Genomic DNA, 19,630 nt, shown 5'->3' with positions numbered 1-19,630 from the left:
ACTTAAAATTACTCAAAAAATCGGCACCTATAATACAAGAATCCACAAACGAGGAATGTCCACGTAAAACGACCTGCATTAAAGTTGAGAGATAACTCTACTTTCCCGTATGATTGAAATTCGTTCCCCAAAGCGCACTTAATTTTTACGGGCACGGGGAATTAAACTAAGGGCACTGCTAGTATCTACAAGGAAATTCAGCTCACGATTTTTAATCAAAAATAGTGAAAGTGCGTGAATGTTTTTCGACCCTTAATGAGATGGCGTTGCCCGTTTTTTTTACGGTTGAATGAACAGGGCGGAGTACAGGTATTTGTATGCGAACCATATCTGCTGTGGTATTAACACAAGTCGGAAGGTGGCGCCTGAGAGAAACGCGGACGTTGGTAGTCCTGTCTGCCATTAAAGTTCGATGCCCTCGGGCATCGGACTATACACACGCCGTTCAATCCCACCCGTGGCCCACCCCAAATGGACGGATGACGACTGGCTTGTGGCAGCCAAGCTTTCGGATTGTTGAATTGTGGACAGTGTTGTTGATAATGGAATTTATTTGTGCCTCGTTTTTTTGTTGAATAAAATTTCCCACACTTGTGGGGTAATTTTGCTTATGTTTCAATTTCAAGTTTATTGATTTGTGTATTAATTTTGCTTTTTTTGTAGTGGAAATGTTATTTCTTGGTAGTTTGTTTGATTTTTTTGATTGATGGTGCCGTAAATTTTGCGTATTTCGGTTGCGTTTGAAAATTATTTAATTTATTTCTGTACTGGCCCTGTAATTTAAATACCTTCATTATTGGGTTTTTCGTTTGTTTGTGTTAATGGACATGGTTGTTGTTTTAATTTTTTTTTGCATTGTTGTGAAGCAACATTTAACAATTTGGGTGTTTGATGATTTTGAAATTTGTTAGGAGTTTTGTGAGAGCATTGATTTTTTTTCTGAGATATTAAATTATCTTGAAATCTTTTTCTTTTGCAGGATATATAAAATAAAGTTGAAAATATTGCTGAAGTTCTTATTCTGTTTTTACTGTGTTTTGGGTTATTGCATCTTGCAGCAGGTAATCTTCGATTATCAATTTCTTGAAGTATGCAATTTTTTTTTTTTTTTTGTTGAAGATTGTTTTTTTTGGAATAATTGTGTAAAACATTGTTTGTATGTGGAGCAATATATTGGATGTTGCTTGTTATTTTTTGTGTTTGTCTGTGATGATACTTTGCGCAATTGAATTTTCATTGCTGTGCTGTGATATTTGCAGGTTGTTGTGGAAGATTGAGTGAACATCCGTTGTTTGAAAACATTAGTTTGAAGTTGTTTCATTGCTGCTGGTGTGCATTTCATGAATATGTGAAATTGATGTTGATAAGGTATTGTTGCAATGAGTATTGATGTTCTGTATTTTTGAAAGTGGAAATGCAATTGACTGTTGCATTTGTGTTGCTTGGAAGAAATTGAGAAATAGGGTTTTAAAAAATGTTTGTATTTTTCGTACAGTTCGGTTAGGATTTGTTTTGATGAAAGTGGAATTTTTTCAAGTGTGGTGTAATATTGTTTTGGTTTAGCCATGGAAACTCCTGACAAATCACCTAAAGGCAACACTAAAGGAGTTAGTTACTATTATCATTTTCCAAAGGGTATATGGCGTTGCAACGGATGAGGAACGAATGGCGTCGGAAAGTTTTTTTGCCGACAAGCTGAAAAACTTTACGTGTGAGTGGCTCCAGCGGCCTCATGTCGCCATGTCGGAATTTGCCGACACTATGGATGCAAATTGGGAAAGGATTGAGGCGGATTTAAACAACTTAAGCAATAAAATTTGTTTCGAGTCCTTTTCGGATTTCGTTGAAGATGTGAAGGATTGCTCACTTTCGTTTGTGAGGTTCTCTAAAGGTGAGGAAGGAAAAGAACCAGATGACGTGAAAGTGCAGAAAGCAAAGTTGCTGAAATTGCGTAAGGCAGTTCTGCAGATGGACGAAGTGACTGAGTGGTTTATAGAGAAAATGACCCATGTTGGTACGTCCATGTATTTGATGGGTATACATTTGCATGTCATACGACATGTGTTTGGCAATTCGAAGCACATTGCCCGAAAATGCGAAAAAAGAGTATTTCTCTGCTTATTGCGATGCCATATGTGGTCTAAGTGCTTTGTTGGGTACGAACTTAAAAAGAAGGAAGAGCTTATCACTTCAGGAAATTTTCCAGAAGCAAGGACTTCCTTTAGATGATGAAGAACAACCCGGCTGTAGCGGAACATCTGCAAGAAGAAACGTTCGACAAGTGGTGAAGCGACTTGGCAAGAGAAGAGATGAAGATGAACTAAGCTGTATTGCTTTTTCTTCCGGCAGTGATGACACGGATGAAGTTTCAGCATTGGAAGCAACAAAGAAAAAAGCCGTGCCGAGAAGTGGGTCAGGAGTTGCATAGTTGGAAAGAAAAAGGAGAAGAATTGAAGAGGAAGTAGAAAGCGAAGAGGAAGTGCTGGTTAGTGGTGATGACGAAGTGGTCGAGACGGTGTTGCCAAAGCCCCAAAAAGTTTCTGGTAAGAAACATGGCAAAGGTCGCAAAGAGAAAACGACGAAGAGAAAGGAAAAGAAGAGAGTTGCCGTCTGTATCGTAATGATCGTGAAAAGTGCACATATGCATTTGTTGTGTTGTGGTATGTGGTGTTCATTTTCTATTCTTTCCTTCTGTTCCTACATTGTATTGAAGCAAGTGTGCAAGTTGGTGTTGCGGTGATAATCTTACTTTTGGCGTGAAGATAAGGCTTTTTTTGTGTGTGTGATTGTCTTATATAAGATATTGAAATGATGTTGCTTCCATTGCATTTTGCAGAGCTGTTGCGCTTAGTAATTGAAGCTGTGCATGAGAATGTCTCCAAATGCGGTAAGGCATTTGAATTCTTACTTTCAGGATTGTGTTCTTGTTGATGCTGAGGTGAGGCATTATTTGCACATGGCAAGCGTTATCTTGTTGATTTAATGACCATATTTTTAGATACAGCAAAAAGTTGTTTTGCAACAGGAGCGTGAAAATGAGCGTCTTGCACGTTACGACCAACGCGGAGAAGAATTCTTTGGTGAAACAGAGATTCCAGTGGAAGATTGCAGCTCTAAACGGTTGAGCGTTGGATCAGCATTGCAAAAATGGATAGTGGACTCGTCGTGGTCTTATTGTGCAAGGTGTTTTTCAGTTCACACTTGCACGATTCCGGCGTCCTCGATTTTCGACGATTAGGAAATGCCAGTGTAGTGGCAAATATACGATTCCTCGTTTATCCGATTGGCCTCCACAGTTGCAACAGTTGACAGTTCATGATCTGTCAATTCTTGCGGTTTACCGGATTCATGTTAATTCGAGGAGGCGTTTGCAGAATGGATATCGTTTTAAAGATCGAGGGGTTGCTGTGTCTTTGGTACCATCTTCTGTTCTTGAAAGAATCCGTGGCATTAAAAACGTTCAGAGACAAGAGAAACTGATGATCGCGTATAATTTTCTCCTCAACGATGAAAGGAGTGCTTATGGCGAATTTGTGAGGCTACGTCAAGAAGGTTGCGCACAATTGCGAATTCCATTTTACAATCTTTTTCAAGTGAGTGTTGTTTTTTGAGAAATGGTGATTGTGAATTGTTTGAAATGTTTTTCTTTTGTAGATTCCGTTGATTGAAACTGCGATTTGGCCAATTTGGTGTCCATTTAAGTCCTATTGTGAATCAGCAATAGACGGAGGGGAATCGCATGAAAGCGGAAAACGAGCCAATGTTTGCGATTACTCGACGTCTTTTGACCTTTTGCCTTTCCAGTATGATCGGTGGTTGTATAAGACCGTGAGCGGAGCAATTGAATCTGCCCGTCTCTTGAACTGCAGCCCCGCCACAGCACTCGACTCCAAGGGTTCTCGGAGACTTTCTGGGAATGGCAACATGCGTATATTGTCGATGCAGTGAAACAATTTGGCTTGCCTTGCATTTTTATTGCCATTTCTCCATGTGAATGGACATTTCCCCGAGCGCTTTGGTTACAAAACAGAATGAAGAAAATCGGAAAAGGTGCCACAACACTGGCTACTGTGGAAACATTGCATTTCGCACATGTGATTTCAGAATTGCTACGCGGTTATGTAACAGGGAAGAACATGCATACATGGAAAAACCACTTGCTTGCAAACGTTCTTGAAAATTCTGGCAACGTTGTAACATATTTCTACCGTTTTGAGTTCCAAAAAAGAGGGACGGTGCATTGCCACTTTCTGGCAATACACATCGATAGATTTCACGCTGATTTGCCACAAAGGGATCGCGAGTTTGCTAAAATTGTTTTTGTAACGCAAAATTGCAACACTCCTGTACATGGGTTGGAAATTCACACAGAAAGCAGCAGGTGCAACATTAATAAGGGTGAAAAACTACATTTGATTTGCATCGAAATCCAGTATGGATGTTCAATTGGCGAATGGCAGTGCAACGCTATTGAATTATGTGGCAGGTTACGTGTCGAAATCACACGATAATCCATTGGCTTTACACGAGTTAAGCCGCGATGTGGAAGGCCGCGACGCTGCTTATCAATTTGTGAACAAATTTGCCCCTATGGAACATGAGATGGTGCTTGCATTGTCTTCAGTAAAGTTTGCTCACACTCCTTCTGCTACAAAGCGAATCTTGCTTCCGCGGAAAGGCAACATTGCTACTGACAAGACAATCCGAATGTATCTGCAACGTCCAGAAGAAGCTTCAGATTTGTCCTTATACGACTTCATGCACAGCTACACTTGGAATAGAAATAGTGTGCATCTACGTTTTCACAGTAGCACTCCCAATTCTTGTTGGTGATTGGGAGTCTTTTGTTTGATTACGTGAAAACCGTGAGTTTACTGAACGACGAGTTTTTCTTTCAGGACGCTCTGCTCCACTTTCCATTCAGAAGCATACAAGACTTGGATCACGAAAGTATTACTTCAATACCAGATGATTTGAAAAACTTTTCGTATGCTGTGTAGAACCGATCTGATTTTTAGAGTAATGAGGAAGAAATCATAAAATTGTCGCAATCTCGTGGAGATCGCAATTATTACACCAAAACGGTTGCTTCGTATGTGTTAAACTAATCTAAAGACCAATCTTCAACTCCACTGCAATCTATTACTACTGAACCATGTTACAACTCAGAACGCAAGTGAACAAACCGAAAGCCTTCACAGTCACAACTCTTTTATACCATCTAGTGACCAATGCTCATTCAAAAAAACTTCTCACTTGGGTTTACGTCATAGCGCCCTCTATAACAGGCCTGGACACCGGTCGCGCTCGTTTCAAAACTGGAGGCGGATGTGTTTCAAGTGGTTTCTGCGGTCGTGCAAGATTTGTAGACAGGTTTTGGCGTGTTATTGCTCGGATAATCTCATGAAATAGTTTTTGCTGTGTTACTGATAGGGTAATGCGTGTGAAACAAAAAAATTAATAAATTTACGCTTATTTTCAGTTAGCGGGTGTTTGCGAGACTCATCCAGCAAGGTCAAAAAGTTGTGTTTGTGTACATTTAGGTCCCTGTTGGGCTTTTGGAAGTTGGTGCTAAGTTTTTTTATATTATTTATTGTAAAACAGGTCAGATGCATATTTAAACTTTTTTGTTTACAGATTATTATGTTAATTGAACATGCCAATATTTCCAGTGCACTTCAGAATATCATGCAATGAAACATTAAAAATAGTAGTGTTTGGATAGAAACAGTAGATGAGAAACTATGGACATTAATACCATCATCAGACAGTCAGGTTCTGGTTAGGAATAGGATAATGGCAGAATGGGTAGATGTTCATCTATGATGTTATTGTTTCAAAATATCATGTTGAATCACTATTCCTTCAGAAACTTGCATCTATGAGAAATATTTATTAATATCAATACATGTAGGTATAACATACATGAAAATTATATGTATGCAGGATTTTTTGAAAACATGGGTAGAAAGTGTTGTGTGACAGGTTGTAGAAGTGGATATGATGCAGGAGATAAAACTGCAGTTTTTCGATTACCACGAGAGAGAGAAGAGAGGTTGAGATGGCTACATGCTATACCCAGGGACAATATTCCAGACAGACCAGACACTGTTGTATGCGAAAGACACTGGCCGCAAGGTTATAAAAAGTTTTGTCCTATGGCAGGTACCGCCCAACATTTGCACCTTCAGTTTTTGCATGTGTCCCTAAAAGTTTAATTCCATCCACCTCCAGCATACCTAGAACCACAAAAAAAGCCATGTCAGGCCAAAGAAATGTTGTAGTTGATGAACTCGATGAATTCACAAAACAGGACAAATTACCTGGTGACATGAGAATGATTTGGTTGAAGCTTTAAACAAACATTCCTTTTCTGTTTCTACAATTTCATTTGAAAGTGATGATTCTCTCATTATCCAGTCAAAAAAAATTGTAGCCGGCATACCTTTGTTTGTCATCAAAGTTTTCAAGAATTTTGTGCATGAATGTTTCCACCTTGGCATAAAAATTTCTATTCCATCTTTGGCTAGCAACAAACTTTTCACATTGGACAGATGGTCAAGAATAGAAGAGGCAGTTAATTACCTAAGCAATGTTGAGGAAAGTCATTTCAGCAAAGTTTTCACTGACTACGGAAATTCAATGGCAGCTGCACAGTCCATTGGAAAACCTGTATATTCCACTGAGGCATTTGTCAGAGCATTTGAATATTTTTCGTCGTCAAGATCAACATATTAAAAGTTTAGACAAGATCATAAGCTCCCTTGTACTAAAACGCTGACCAGAATAACATCCAAAATTGGCAACACAAATGACTTGAGTAAGGAATGTGATTGTTATGGTGGACGAGATATACGTAAAAGCAGCTCTTTCTTATCATGGGGGAACAGTTTTTGATTAAAATGATTCCAGTGTATAAGTTGACTGCTCAATTTCAGTTTGAACAAATTACCATACTGATTGATCAACTTCAGAAATGCCAAATGAGTGTGATGGCAACAGAGCAAACCAAGCTTTTTTTGACAAGTTTAAAACAAAACAAAGGACAAAAAAGTTCATCTTTTGATAAGAAATAATTGGCTAACTGAAAGTGTGGAGAAATTAAATTTACTGATGAGGAAGGTGAAGAATGTGTTGCTAGATGGTCTGACTTGAGGACACTATTTAAAGCTGAGTTGAGTTCTTTAGTTACTCAGTCAAAGCTAAATTATGTTTCTGTGTATCCTCGGCCTATTGAGCGCCAAAATGTGCAAACCTGTTTAAGGGTATTTTGTGATGAGACTATAGTCGCATTGGAAACTCACAGTGCAGTTGCTGGTTCTGATAATGCAGGCACCATTAAGTTTCTGAAAATGTTTGTCAAATTCTGGAAAGTAGTCAATGTGAGAAAGCATGGTGTTAACATCCGGTTCAGAGATCCTAGAAGAGCAGTGATGAGTTCATGTGATGACAATAGGTTGTGCAGAATATGTAAGAAGCATGAGTTCTATTGGTAAAGTCGGGGTAAAGCAAATATCTGGTGATACTTCATCTGCTTTTTATCATACATGCCAAGGTCTCATTTCTATTACAAAACTTCTTTTGCAATCAACACATGACTTTGTCATGCTGGGACAATTTTCTACTGACCCGTTAGAAAAAGCATTTGGAAAGCTTAGACAAGGATGTGGGGGAACATATTTTATCAACACCCAGCAAGTTCTTGAAAAACATGCGATCATTAAAGCTAAACTGGCATTGCAGCGGAATGTTAATATGTCATCAATTGGGCCTCTTTCTTTGAGAAGTTAAAAAAAAATTCTGCAGTATTTGAGCCTTTTGCAGAAAGACGAAGCAATTCAAAATGATGAAAGTGTATATTGCATTAAAGTGTAAAAGTGCACTTTTTGCCTGTATGACCTGTAAGTGTACATCGCTTAATTACATACCTGAAAATTGCTGATGTATTATCCTTGATACGTGAAAAAATTACACTGTATGCAAAGAATATTTTCGAAATGTGCGAAATTTGTTAAAAATATTTCAAACAACTATTTTTTAATGTACAGCAATTATCCTCCGTATGACATACAATTAATTGAAATTCATTTTTTTTTATTCAGAAACAAGGCAATAAAAATTGAAATTGATGGTATATTGTGATGTGTTGTATGCAAGACATGTTGTTTTAAAGTGTAAAAACAGGGATATGTGAAAAACAAACAAATTCATTTACAGTTAGACAGTCCGCATTAATGCAGGATTTCCTACCACGGCCAAGAGCCATCTCTGAACAACGAAAATATTGAAGCACAATCACGTTTGAATGAAAACTCGATTATTCATTTATAAGTACTGTCGGATTAGGCTCATCCAGTTAAGGTTTGCCTCTTTTGTACAAGCGTTTAGCTAAAAATGGGTAATCCAATCCTAGGTAGATGGCAACCACAGTACACGTTCAGGCACATAATATTGTGATGGCTTAACAGACTCACGACCCAAATAAGAGCATACCATGGTTTAACTGTTTATGGCGAACTCAACAGAATGTACTGTGACGTAACAATCCAATATTAATGCAAACGGTATTTCATATAATAAAGTGCATCGTTATATTAAAATATTTTGGGTTCCAAAATGGACAGTAACAGAAATATGGGTCGCAACACACTATTTGCGGATTCCTGCCTAAGACAAGGGGGAGCTTCACATGTACATTTGCAAAAAGAATGTCAAGTCGTTTGTTGTTTACCAAACTTTTCACTTGTTTATCACAGCCAGTGCTGGTAAACAAGTGTCGAAAGTAGGTCAAACCCTTTGTTGTTTACCAAACGTTGAAATTTTCCAGTTGTTTATCACAGCAAGTGCTGGTAAACAAGTGTCGAAAGTAGCTAAACTCGTGCTTGTTTACCGAAAATTGCAACATTCCAATCGAGGCATATGACGTATTGTTTTTTGATTACATGGGATATGTCTCTATAAATATCGTACCGGAGACTTGCTATACAGTTGTCTTTTGATGTCAAGCAAGGTGGGAAGAAATAAAAACTGAAATGGCTTCTCCTGCAACGACTTCGAAAAAGAACAAGCGTGAGGTGCAATACTTCCACCATTTTCCGAAAGGTTAGTAATGTATTTTTATTGTTTCGTAGGTTGCAATTGTGATCGATTTTTTTTATATTTTGTAAAACCTTACGGGTTAGCAACAAACGAAATGCAACTGGAAGATAATGAGCACTTTAAGGAAAAATTTAAACCATTTACGTGCGAATGGTTGCAGCGGCCCTCCGTCGCCATTAGTGAATTTTATGAAACTGTAAATCTTAATTGGGCAAAAATTACTGAAGATCTCGATTTCATTAGTAACAAAATTCTCTCCCTACATTGATGCTAATAAAGCTCAATGTGCCCCATTTAGCAGAAACTATGAAGCGGAAGACGTACAAATCAATCCAACCGAAGCAAGAGAAAAGCTGCAAGCCCTGAATGTTAACTGAACAAACATGGGGGAATTTTTTGAAGCCTATGTTCACGACATGACAAATGTCGGTGCTTCCATGTATTTACTATGCATTCACATGCTCGTAGTAAGACAGGTGTTTCAGAATTTAGAATCGGTGGCGGCCCGCTGTGCGGGAGATGCATTGGTTGCATTCAAAGAAGAGAAGACATTTGTCCACTAACGTCTAGCCAAGAGGGACACAAGAGAAAGACAGCAACACTGGACGAACCAGGTACGTCAAAAAAGAAGAAAGATCGCAAGAAAAGGGACTTGCCTGTAATTGAATAAATGACGCACATATATCGTTTTCGTTACTATTCGCTGTTTTGTTGTTCGTTCTTTCATTAAAAATATGTTTTGTTAAAAGACTATGGTTTAGTGAAAACAGAAAGAGTAATGCAGATTAGGTGAGCAATGACAAGAAATGCAAAAATCAGGGTCCGTAAAATTAAGCACTGCAAAGTTAAAAAAAATTCTGCAGTATTTGAGCCTAGTGATGATTAATGAACTGTTTTCGCGTACCTATACTTGGGCGGCAGTAGTATTGTGAGTCAACAACAGTGTGTCTGCTGTCAGTTGCTGACTACTCCGAAAATATTTAAATCGAATCAAGCGCCGCAATTGGGCATCATTTTTTATTGTGGTGTTGTGTTATAGATTAGGTGTCAAGCAATCTAATGAAGCAATTTAATCATTTGAAAAATAATAAGCAAAACATTTTTCATATGCTTGGGTGCAAAGTATCTGGAGTTAAGTAGTCTAAATAAAAAAGCCAAAGCTAGAATGCTGTTCATCATAATGCTGGTAGACATTTCGAACTCATACAGCATTCTAGCTTCGGCTTTTTTAATTTTTATATGATTCATCTAATTTCACATACTTTTATGTTTTGCAGGGGCATAGTATAAAAAAAAATAATATACGTGTATATTGCATTATAGAGTAGTACTTACAAGTAAACTTAACAGCTTTTCATTTACATTTTCTTCTATGTTTTGTAGGGAGACAAAGAAATTGAAACTGGCGTAAGTGTATATTGCCTTATAGAGTAGTACTTACAAGTAAACTTAACAGCTTTTCATTTACATTTTCTTCTATGTTTTGCAGAAAGAGAAAGAAATTCAAAATGATGAAAGTGTACATGCAAAATACGACGATGTTCGTTTTTTCACTTAAGGGAAATTCTTGCATAAAAGCGAGACGCATGTCTTGGTTTGCAAAATGCGCAATAGTCGCTACAACTTCTAATTTTCTTTTCCTAAGAAATTACCATAAATAATTTTTTATTATAACAGCAGTCCTGTTTAATGTTATTCTCGTGGTTACTTAAAATTTGCATGTACATTGCACCAACTTCTGCAAACCGAGGATTTTTGTAAATTTATTTTATATTGCTGGGTGTTTGAACACCTTCCAACAACTTTACGGTTCCGTATTTTTTAAAATAAGGCGCCTTTCCTTATCAAAATAAAACTGCTTTGTCGCGCCTCCTTCCAATGACGTCACATTCGCCTCAGCAAAAAGGAATGGCGATTTCTTGTCTTCGCTAGTTTTGCAATTAAAATATTAAGTAGAAGCTGAAAATATCATGAATATGTTTGTCATAGGTGTACTTTATAGGCCTACAGACTAGTCAAAGAACAGTGCGCCTTTTTTGTTAACTGTTGGCAGACATTATATTGTAGCAACAAATATATAAAAAAAAAACAATAAAATTAAGTGTTTTCCTAAAATACGTTTCAGTGTATGTAGTAAGTTATAATTAAGTAAAAAATGAATGATAAAATTAAGTTAGCAAAATCAAAGATTTTAAACCGCACCAAAACACATGGAAGTTGTAAGTCTTGGAAGGGGGGCAAAACAGGTGCTGGGTATGGGGAAATACAATTCGCAGGAAAAAAGTTTGCCGTGCACCGTGTAGCTTACATGATTTTTGTTGAGGGAACTATGAAAAAATTACCAAAATTCCTTGACGTGAGCCACCGCTGCCACAAAAGCTTGTGCGTCAAACCAGGACATCTAAGTCTTGAACCGAGGCGCATAAATATGTCTCGACGACGGTGCCGGATCCACGGCACTTGCAGTGGACATGGCAGCTACCATGACTGTATTTTAGAATGATGGTAGGTTAAATAATACCAATCGTCATGCAGGCTACATGCTATTCTTTCCGCCACAATATATTACCGCTTATATTTTATGTTATTCATTTACGTTCTTGATTTCTTCGAGTTTGCATGCATTTTATGTTTTGTTCATTAAAATCAACAGATGGATATTACAGGCTATCATATTATACAGATAGTAGAGAATTTGGTAAGATTAGGGACTGTGAAACTCCCGCGGATTTTACAAAGCGAAAACATTTGGAATATGTCAGGCAACAACAACGATACGAGCAAGAGCGGGCCAATGAGGAGCAGGAGATGGGCGTTTACGACAGACTTCACGTCTCTCAGCGCGATCCAAGAGACCCCGTCCGTTACGATCTATGCAGGACCCCTGGAGAAAGGGTCAAGCAACGTACCGCACAGCTAGCTAAACGAGCCTACAATGGTGCCACCTACGGCCGCAAGAGGAAGATGTTCGACAAAGTTGCAGAGCGTATGGCGAAACAGATCGCAAAGCCTTTAGAGGTTGATGAAGCCCTCCATAGTGGACGAGGCAAAAGACATACGCTGGAACGGCAAGAGGCTAACAGTACAAGACCTCAAAGTGATCCTGATACAAGCCGCGTTGGAGGCCCGCGATACCGTGACCGACGGTATATTGCGGGCCCCACACGTGCTATTACATGGATCAGCAGGAAAAGGGAAGACCCTCTTAGGTCAACTCCTATTCCCTCCTGAAGTAGCGTCCATACTGACCAATGACAGCGCAGGTGTTGGACAGATGGCGCTAAGGTTCCAACATAAAGTGTTGAAGATAGACGACGCTGGCGAAGCATTTTTTGGCTCCGACCAGCTAGTCAGCGCCGTGAAATATATGTTTCACGCCCATTGGTCAGCGAAGACTCACGGCGATAGGCAAGATAATAAGCCTACACTTGCCTTTGTTAACAAAGGATGTCCAGACTTCAATCGACGCAACCATTAGAACGAAGATTCGTTACGGCATACTGGCCAGAAGAAGCAGAAGGCCCACAAATCAAAGACCAAATAGTTATAAACGTCGATATGACGTACGAATTACTAGACAGACTGATTGAAGACCTCATGAGAGATGTTCGTGATGGCATAGAGATCGCCGACTGCTGCAAGAATCTCCTAGACTACATAGTCACATGGTACAGCATAAAGAACGAAATGGGAGACATTTCCCTCTAAAGAAGTTACAATATTATGAATAACATGTAAAGCTGTGTAAATGCCAAAGTCAAGATTGTACAGTACAATTCACATATTGTTTTGCATTTGCACATATAGATATTGCACCTAATTTATATACTTTATTTAGAAATGGAACTGCCAGCGTTGAGACATCAGAAAAGAAAGAGGTCATATCCAATGTCGGAGGAACGTAAGTTGCATAAATCATTTGAATGTATCTAAGTGTGTACAATGTACAGGTGTGTTACTTTACTAAACGCAACATGTCATTTTATGTCTAGGATTTCAAAAGAGAGTGTTCAGCATGTTGCTCGACAAAAAGGAAAGTATAAAATCAAGTAATTCTAGAGATGCATCCCAGTCGGACCAGTTCATGTATATACAGAATCAACTGCACACTTTAGACGAGGTGTATGAGCTTGCAGGCAAAATAGAGGACCCAGAGCATAGACAGAAACTGGTATGATATATAACAATAAATTAAAAAGCAGTCAAGATTCTGTCAGTCGAAAATTATTCCTTCAGCAGATGCCAAAAATGTATGTTTAATTTCTGGGTCATCGAATTTAATTATTCCAACAAGATAATGTGCAATACAGCTAGAACTTGACATTGTCAGTAGAAGCACATGCACTTGTTTTCCTTGTCAGTTAACTTCAAAAGTAATCTTCTCAAGGTATATACATTTTGAAATTTCAGGTTGCACAGTTAAGATTAATAGGTTACACCAACCGTGAATCTGTTAACAAAACAATAAAAACGTAAGTAATTGTAACTGCCATGGTGTCTTTTTATATTGTAAACATAGGTTTTATTTCCAGACTGTTTCCAAATGCTCTAGAGAAAACCATGGGAAGTTTGCTTTTGCAGATTCACCATTTTTTGCAGTAATATTAGGTAAGTGGTGTTGTTGCATGTTTTTGACTGACGTTTCTTCCAAGCAGGTTTTGCATTACCTTCAAACAGGAGTCTTGTTACATTACTTACACATAATTTGCTGTACAGCTACATTTAACTGTAAAGTGGTGCTTTTGACATGGGCTTTCTTTTGAACATGTTTAGAAAGCATACGCCGCAACCAACCAGATCTTAGCGAGGCAGAATTTACTCGCAGGGCTGCTGAACATCTTCAGCATGCTCCTGCACGAAAAGGAGGCAAGGGTGACTCTGCAGAGGATTCATTTAATTCTTCATTTTCCTCTGCCTAGCTTGCCTATGTGATTTAATATTCTTGAATATATTGTGACACCACCATTCTTGTCGAGTGCTTTGCATTAACTCATTTTCTTGATGTTGAACAGGCGTGCATTGGTATCGATTTGACGTACACGAAAGACGTAGAAAAGCTTTTAGTCTACGTCATTTTAGTGACGTACAATTTACGTAAAAGACTTTTTTAGGTACCCAACATCATTGGAAAACAGAAATGCTTGTACCCTGTGTTGGCAGATAGACAATCCAATTGTATGTATTGTTTAACTTCAGTTGAAAACAGCAGTCCATGTTATTTTGTATGCAGGGAACGTGGCTAGAAAGTTGAAGGCAAAGTTTAGGAACCATCGTCGTCCACTCAGGTCCAATAAACAGGTGTCAATGATGATAAAAAGAAGAGCAACAAGGCCAGTAAGAATTAGTTGTTGTTGTTGTAGAAGTTGCAAAATGCATGATATTGTAAGTTACTTGTATGTTAAAGACATGGCTACAGAATACAAATCCAGACTATAGACTTATTGAGGAGAATACGGCGAGTACATAACTAAGTGCAGTAGAAATTTTGGAGGGTATGTTAGTCTATTTCTTGAAAAAAAGCTTGGTTATCATATGAATTTTGTTTCATTGGAGCTGATTAACGAGAGAAGAAGGATTTTAAATATAACTTCAGTCATATCTGAGGACAAACTTCAAAATTTTTCATTCTTCAACATTACAGCGATGGAGAAGCTAAGCAACAGCTTCTCCATCGCTGTAATGTTGTGTACCAACTCACCTGCTCCTGTGGGGCCACTTACATTGGTGCAACCTTGCCACCAGCATGAAGGAGCATCATCCTTCTACGAAAGCTGAAAGCGAGGTCAGCAACCACCTGTAGGAAAATTCGGATCATCAGGTTAAATTCAATTTGCCCAAAGTTTTACACACCTGTAATATAAAATCTAAATTACTAATTCTGGAAACACTGTACATCCAACACCACAAACCAGTTCTGAACGTGGATGATAGCTCAAAACCACTTTACCTATTCAACATCTAGGTTCGTACAGCGGCCTGACACATCGTTAATGATGACGTCGCTGCTGTGCTCCCATGTTCTTGTCACGCGACATGCCTCTGGCTTGTTGCGCGTTGGTGCTGCTGCTGTTTCCCTTCTGCCTGCTCAGTCCTTTATTACCCTGACGCTTTTCTTGCATGCACTTATTGTAGTACTGATGATTACTATTACTAATGTATAACAGCATTTTAGCTTTGGCTTTCATCTTCAAAGAATAATGTAAACTTTGTTTGTTTTACGTTTGTGTGGTCCCACGTGTAAACCATGGAGTCATGCTTCTGTTGTTTGCTTATTTGACCGAAAGTTTCTTTGATTGTTAAATTTACCACTCACACAGTGGTGGAAAAAAAGACATGCGCATGTTGAGCAATGTAAACGAACAAAAAATGGGGGGTAAATTCAAGACTCACACGGTAACGCAAAGGCCTCCTTCTCATTCGGCCGAATAAACCGAAACTAATTTTTGTATCCATCTCTTCAAACGCAATAAATTTAAACAAAATATGTGCTGGATTGGATCATACAGCCTTTTATTGGCACTAAGAGAATAATCTCGATTGCTGAAAGTTGATTTTCATCATTTCGGTGACAATACAACACATAAAACGAACACATTCGTACTAAGTAAATACGGAAAGTTTAAATCGGTAAATATATTATGTATTGCGATCGGAGTTTCAATATTCGCCGATCGGACTTTTTATATTTGCGCATAAACACAGGGACTAAATCTGCGTAAACCTCTGCATCAATAACTGATTTTTTATGATAATGTGTGCTATGTTCGCGACTACACCACTAAATTTGCAAGTATTGCTGCCTCAATATATCCCTACATGAAAAAAGAACCGTAAGTAATGTCAGGTTTAACGAACGAGGAACTTCTTCATAAGCAACGAAATATGTTCATTTTGTTCTATCGACGTTTCGGCTGTTATGCAGCAGCAGCTTTCATCAGGTATGAAATGCGAATCAAGCTATGTGGACAATGTTGTGGCACATAAATTACAAGAAGGAATCAAGGGCCTACTACGGTAGTTTCGTTTAACGTCTCGCCATAGTGGGAAGACGGATAAAACTGTCAAGAGTTCTGCGCGCACGAAGAAGAGGAAATGGTGTCGTTAGATAGATTATGTGGACAACGCAGTCATTGCTGTTGCATCTCAACTCCATTGAACCAAGCATCGGGTCCCAATGTGTTTAATTATGAACTACTGAACTTTTTGTTTTCTTATATCAGATTAATCTACCCGAAATCATTTAAATAGTAATAAGTTGTGAAAATTGAGGCATCACGTCACGTGACGGACAGTTGCCCATGAAAACCGGAATCAATCACTTGAGTGGTGGAATATATACAAGTATCCGCAGTTTAACATTACCTAATATTGATGGTACTGATGTAAAAATAGGTTGCTTTTTTACTAACACTGATGATGCTTTCAAAGCGAAATATACATGTTTAATTCAACAAGACTGACAAATTTCTTAACGCTTGATTCGGTTTCACCTCGAGTGTTTCATTGATGCACGTGTAACTGAATGAATGGAGCAAGCAATGCGTCCAAGGCGGCATTGCATGTCAGCGATTTTTGTTCAAAAACCAAAGCTAGTTCACGGGCAAGCTCGAGTTGCAGGCGTACTGAAGCTCTTGTGAGAAAAGAGGTTGCGCTTTTGGAAAAGGAGTATTTAATTTCGAAAACGGGGAACAAGCCCCTTTATCAAAAACGCAAACAAAAATTCTTTGTAAGCGAAAAAAATGACCTTTTTTTTTATTGACATGTTTATATACACTTCATTGAAACGGATAGGACCTATCCGATAGGTGAGGCCTGCCAAGGAAACCGTTATTTATTTGTTTTTTTATTACATGTTAGATTATATACAAATGTGCATGCAAAAATGGAGGTCATTATCATTAATACGCCATCCATCGGGAATCATCATGCCCTCTGTCGCGACTGGGTGACCAGCGGCCTCACTCCGCACAGACAAAAATATATCACGAAAACTTCAACCAAACTTAATTTAATATTGGCGCATTAAATCGAAAAAAAAGAAACATAAAATGCTGTCCCGGTCTACAAGAAAATTCATTTGTTGATTTCCAACGTTAATTGCACAGAAATGTGATTAGCCGCGTTCCCTATATAACCACGGTTGCATTACCCAGGGAATACAACAGTATGACTGAGAAAAAAGCAACAAAACTTCTGCACCAATTTAATGTTGCGACTTATATGCACGCGAGTTCTAACTTTTGTGTTTCCTGACCTGATTTCAATTGCAAACCTGATAAGAGTAAGACTGAGTCAGTTAAGGAAGCATGCACATAAATGTCACCCATTCTCTTCACAAAACAAGTAATGCATTACAGCAATTACGTGAGAAGCGAACCCTCTGCAAACAATGACTGGACAGTTCAGGTAGAGATCGCGTGGGAGCACAAAGACTGATTGATCAACGACCACATGTCAATCAAAACAAAGAATTAAAACACAATTCTACCATTTAGGAGATGAGGTCACCAACGAATGCGCATCCCGAATTTTAATGACGTAATTTGGCTATTTGTGAAACAGTCGTGAATATACAAAGGGAATGATGTATTTCTGTTTTTGCTTGTGACATTTTTTAAATGTTAGGCATTAAATGGATTACAACATTGATGTTTTCTTGCAGTTGGGCTGAACCGCACACAAGCCTCAATAAACATTCAAAAAATGATCCTCCCCCGAATTCGTTCGCAATTGTTTGACTTGATGTTGTTGTGCGTTTTTATAGATGAACTACATCTTTTACAATTGCTTTTAATGTTGTTCAATGACGTCGTGCGTTCAGGCTGCGGGTCGTCATTACTCTTTTCCCTGAGTTAGTTTTATTTTAGAAAACGTTATAATGTGGAGTTAAAGGAGATTGAAACCGGAACAAGCTCTCTTAAAACACGGTATTCACTTTTCGAGCAGATAATAACTAAGCAAACACATATTTTGAAACTGTGATTCAATGCGAAAGCGCAGGCAATTCCGCCGGGACATCGAAGAGTCCGAGAAGAGAAACTTCGAGCGAGAGTGTGCAAGACCCGCAAAAAGGCAGAAAGTGGGCCTTCACCACAGAGACTGGCAAGCCAGGGGTGTGGCAGAGCCCACATGCAACCATATACATCGGGCCCCAGGAGAGGGGCAACAGCAACAGCATTCTTCACATCGAAGAGCTCCGGCTCTTCGAAAACGGGCAACCCAGTACCCAAAAAGACCGTCAGCAAACGGTTAAGAGATCTAGGAATCAGCATTACCTACTTGGGCACAGTGAAGGACCTTGCGGCTTACATACAATACATGTACAAGCACCTGTCCAACGAAATTCCACCAGAACTTGCAGCAGAAGTCAAGAAAACAAAGTTCGCGAACGGCCAAAAATGGCATTATGCGGAAATCGCCGAGGAAGTAGCGAAGACGTTCGACGGCAAACCGTCGATGAATGCTTTCAAGGCAAAGCTTTTCGAGCGCGACTTCTCGTATCCCGAATTACTGGCAAAACGCGCATATCAAACAGCGGTGTTCGGGCGCCAGTCCCGAAAAATGAAGAAGGCGTTCAGGAAAATGGCCACGAAAAGCAAACCATGGAAGGTAGAAGAAGCAGTCAAGATCATCAAAGACATACTAGCACAAGCCAAAAACATCCGATGGAATGGTATCAAGCTGAACCATAAAGAACTGATGATCATCCTGGTGCAGGCTGCTCTAGAAGCAAGAAATCAAGAAGAAGACGGCATCACGTTGGCTCCCCATATCGTTCTACATGGGGAAGCGGGTAAAGGGAAGACCCTATTAGGGAAATTCCTTTTTCCGCCAGAGGTCGCCAGCGTGATGACGAATGATAGTGCGGGTGTGGGTCAGATGGCACTCCGATTCAAGCATAAGGTCTTGAAAATTGATGACGCTGGTTCAGCCCTGTTTAACGACGACAAGCTGATCAGCGCCATCAAGTTCATGTACCACAACAATTGGAGTGCCAAGACCCACGGGGACAGACAGGACAACAAGGCTACTTGTTGCTTCATTACCACCAACCTGTCTGACCCCATAACTCGCCTATCAAGCCTGCAGGACAAGGCCCCAATGGAGCGTCGCTTCGTTGAAGCACACTGGCCAGCGGACGCGGAATCACCATCAACGGGCCCTGAGAAAAAAGTACTCGGCAGCGTAACGGATGACATAGTCATTCAGTTGGCAAAAGACGTTGCCGAGGAAATTGAGGCAGGGCTCCCCATCGATGAAGACCTATGTCTGATCGCCGACTATATACGCGACTTCGTGGACCAGATGTCAGTTGAAACAAGCGACAGCGAGGAAGAAGACATGGAAAACGAAACCGTCGCGGGTAGCGAACCAGTACATGGGCAAGGAATCTTCAACGCTGATGTGGCACCTGCATGCAAACATGGCAATCAGTTGATGTGTCATAAGTGTCACATTAGTGACAGTCCGAAAAGAGGGAAAGGTGGCGCGCCCTTGAAGCGCCGCCTCCCGGTCTTTGAAGACCTGACGG

The 19,630-nt window shown here is 39.4% G+C and overlaps 2 pseudogenes; one reads left to right on the top strand and one right to left on the bottom strand.

Annotated features, from left to right (window-relative positions):
• The window catches only part of LOC145909631 (uncharacterized), a 169,974-nt pseudogene that overhangs the window by 141,490 nt on the left and 8,854 nt on the right, over positions 1–19,630 (bottom strand).
• On the top strand, positions 5,961–7,636 carry LOC145908766 (uncharacterized; annotated as a pseudogene).

This window comes from Ascidia mentula, chromosome 7 (assembly GCF_947561715.1).
Source record: "Ascidia mentula chromosome 7, kaAscMent1.1, whole genome shotgun sequence".
Classification (NCBI taxonomy): domain Eukaryota; kingdom Metazoa; phylum Chordata; class Ascidiacea; order Phlebobranchia; family Ascidiidae; genus Ascidia; species Ascidia mentula.
The sequence above is the reverse complement of the archived record's forward strand: the minus strand, read 5'-3'. Positions and strand labels throughout refer to the sequence as shown.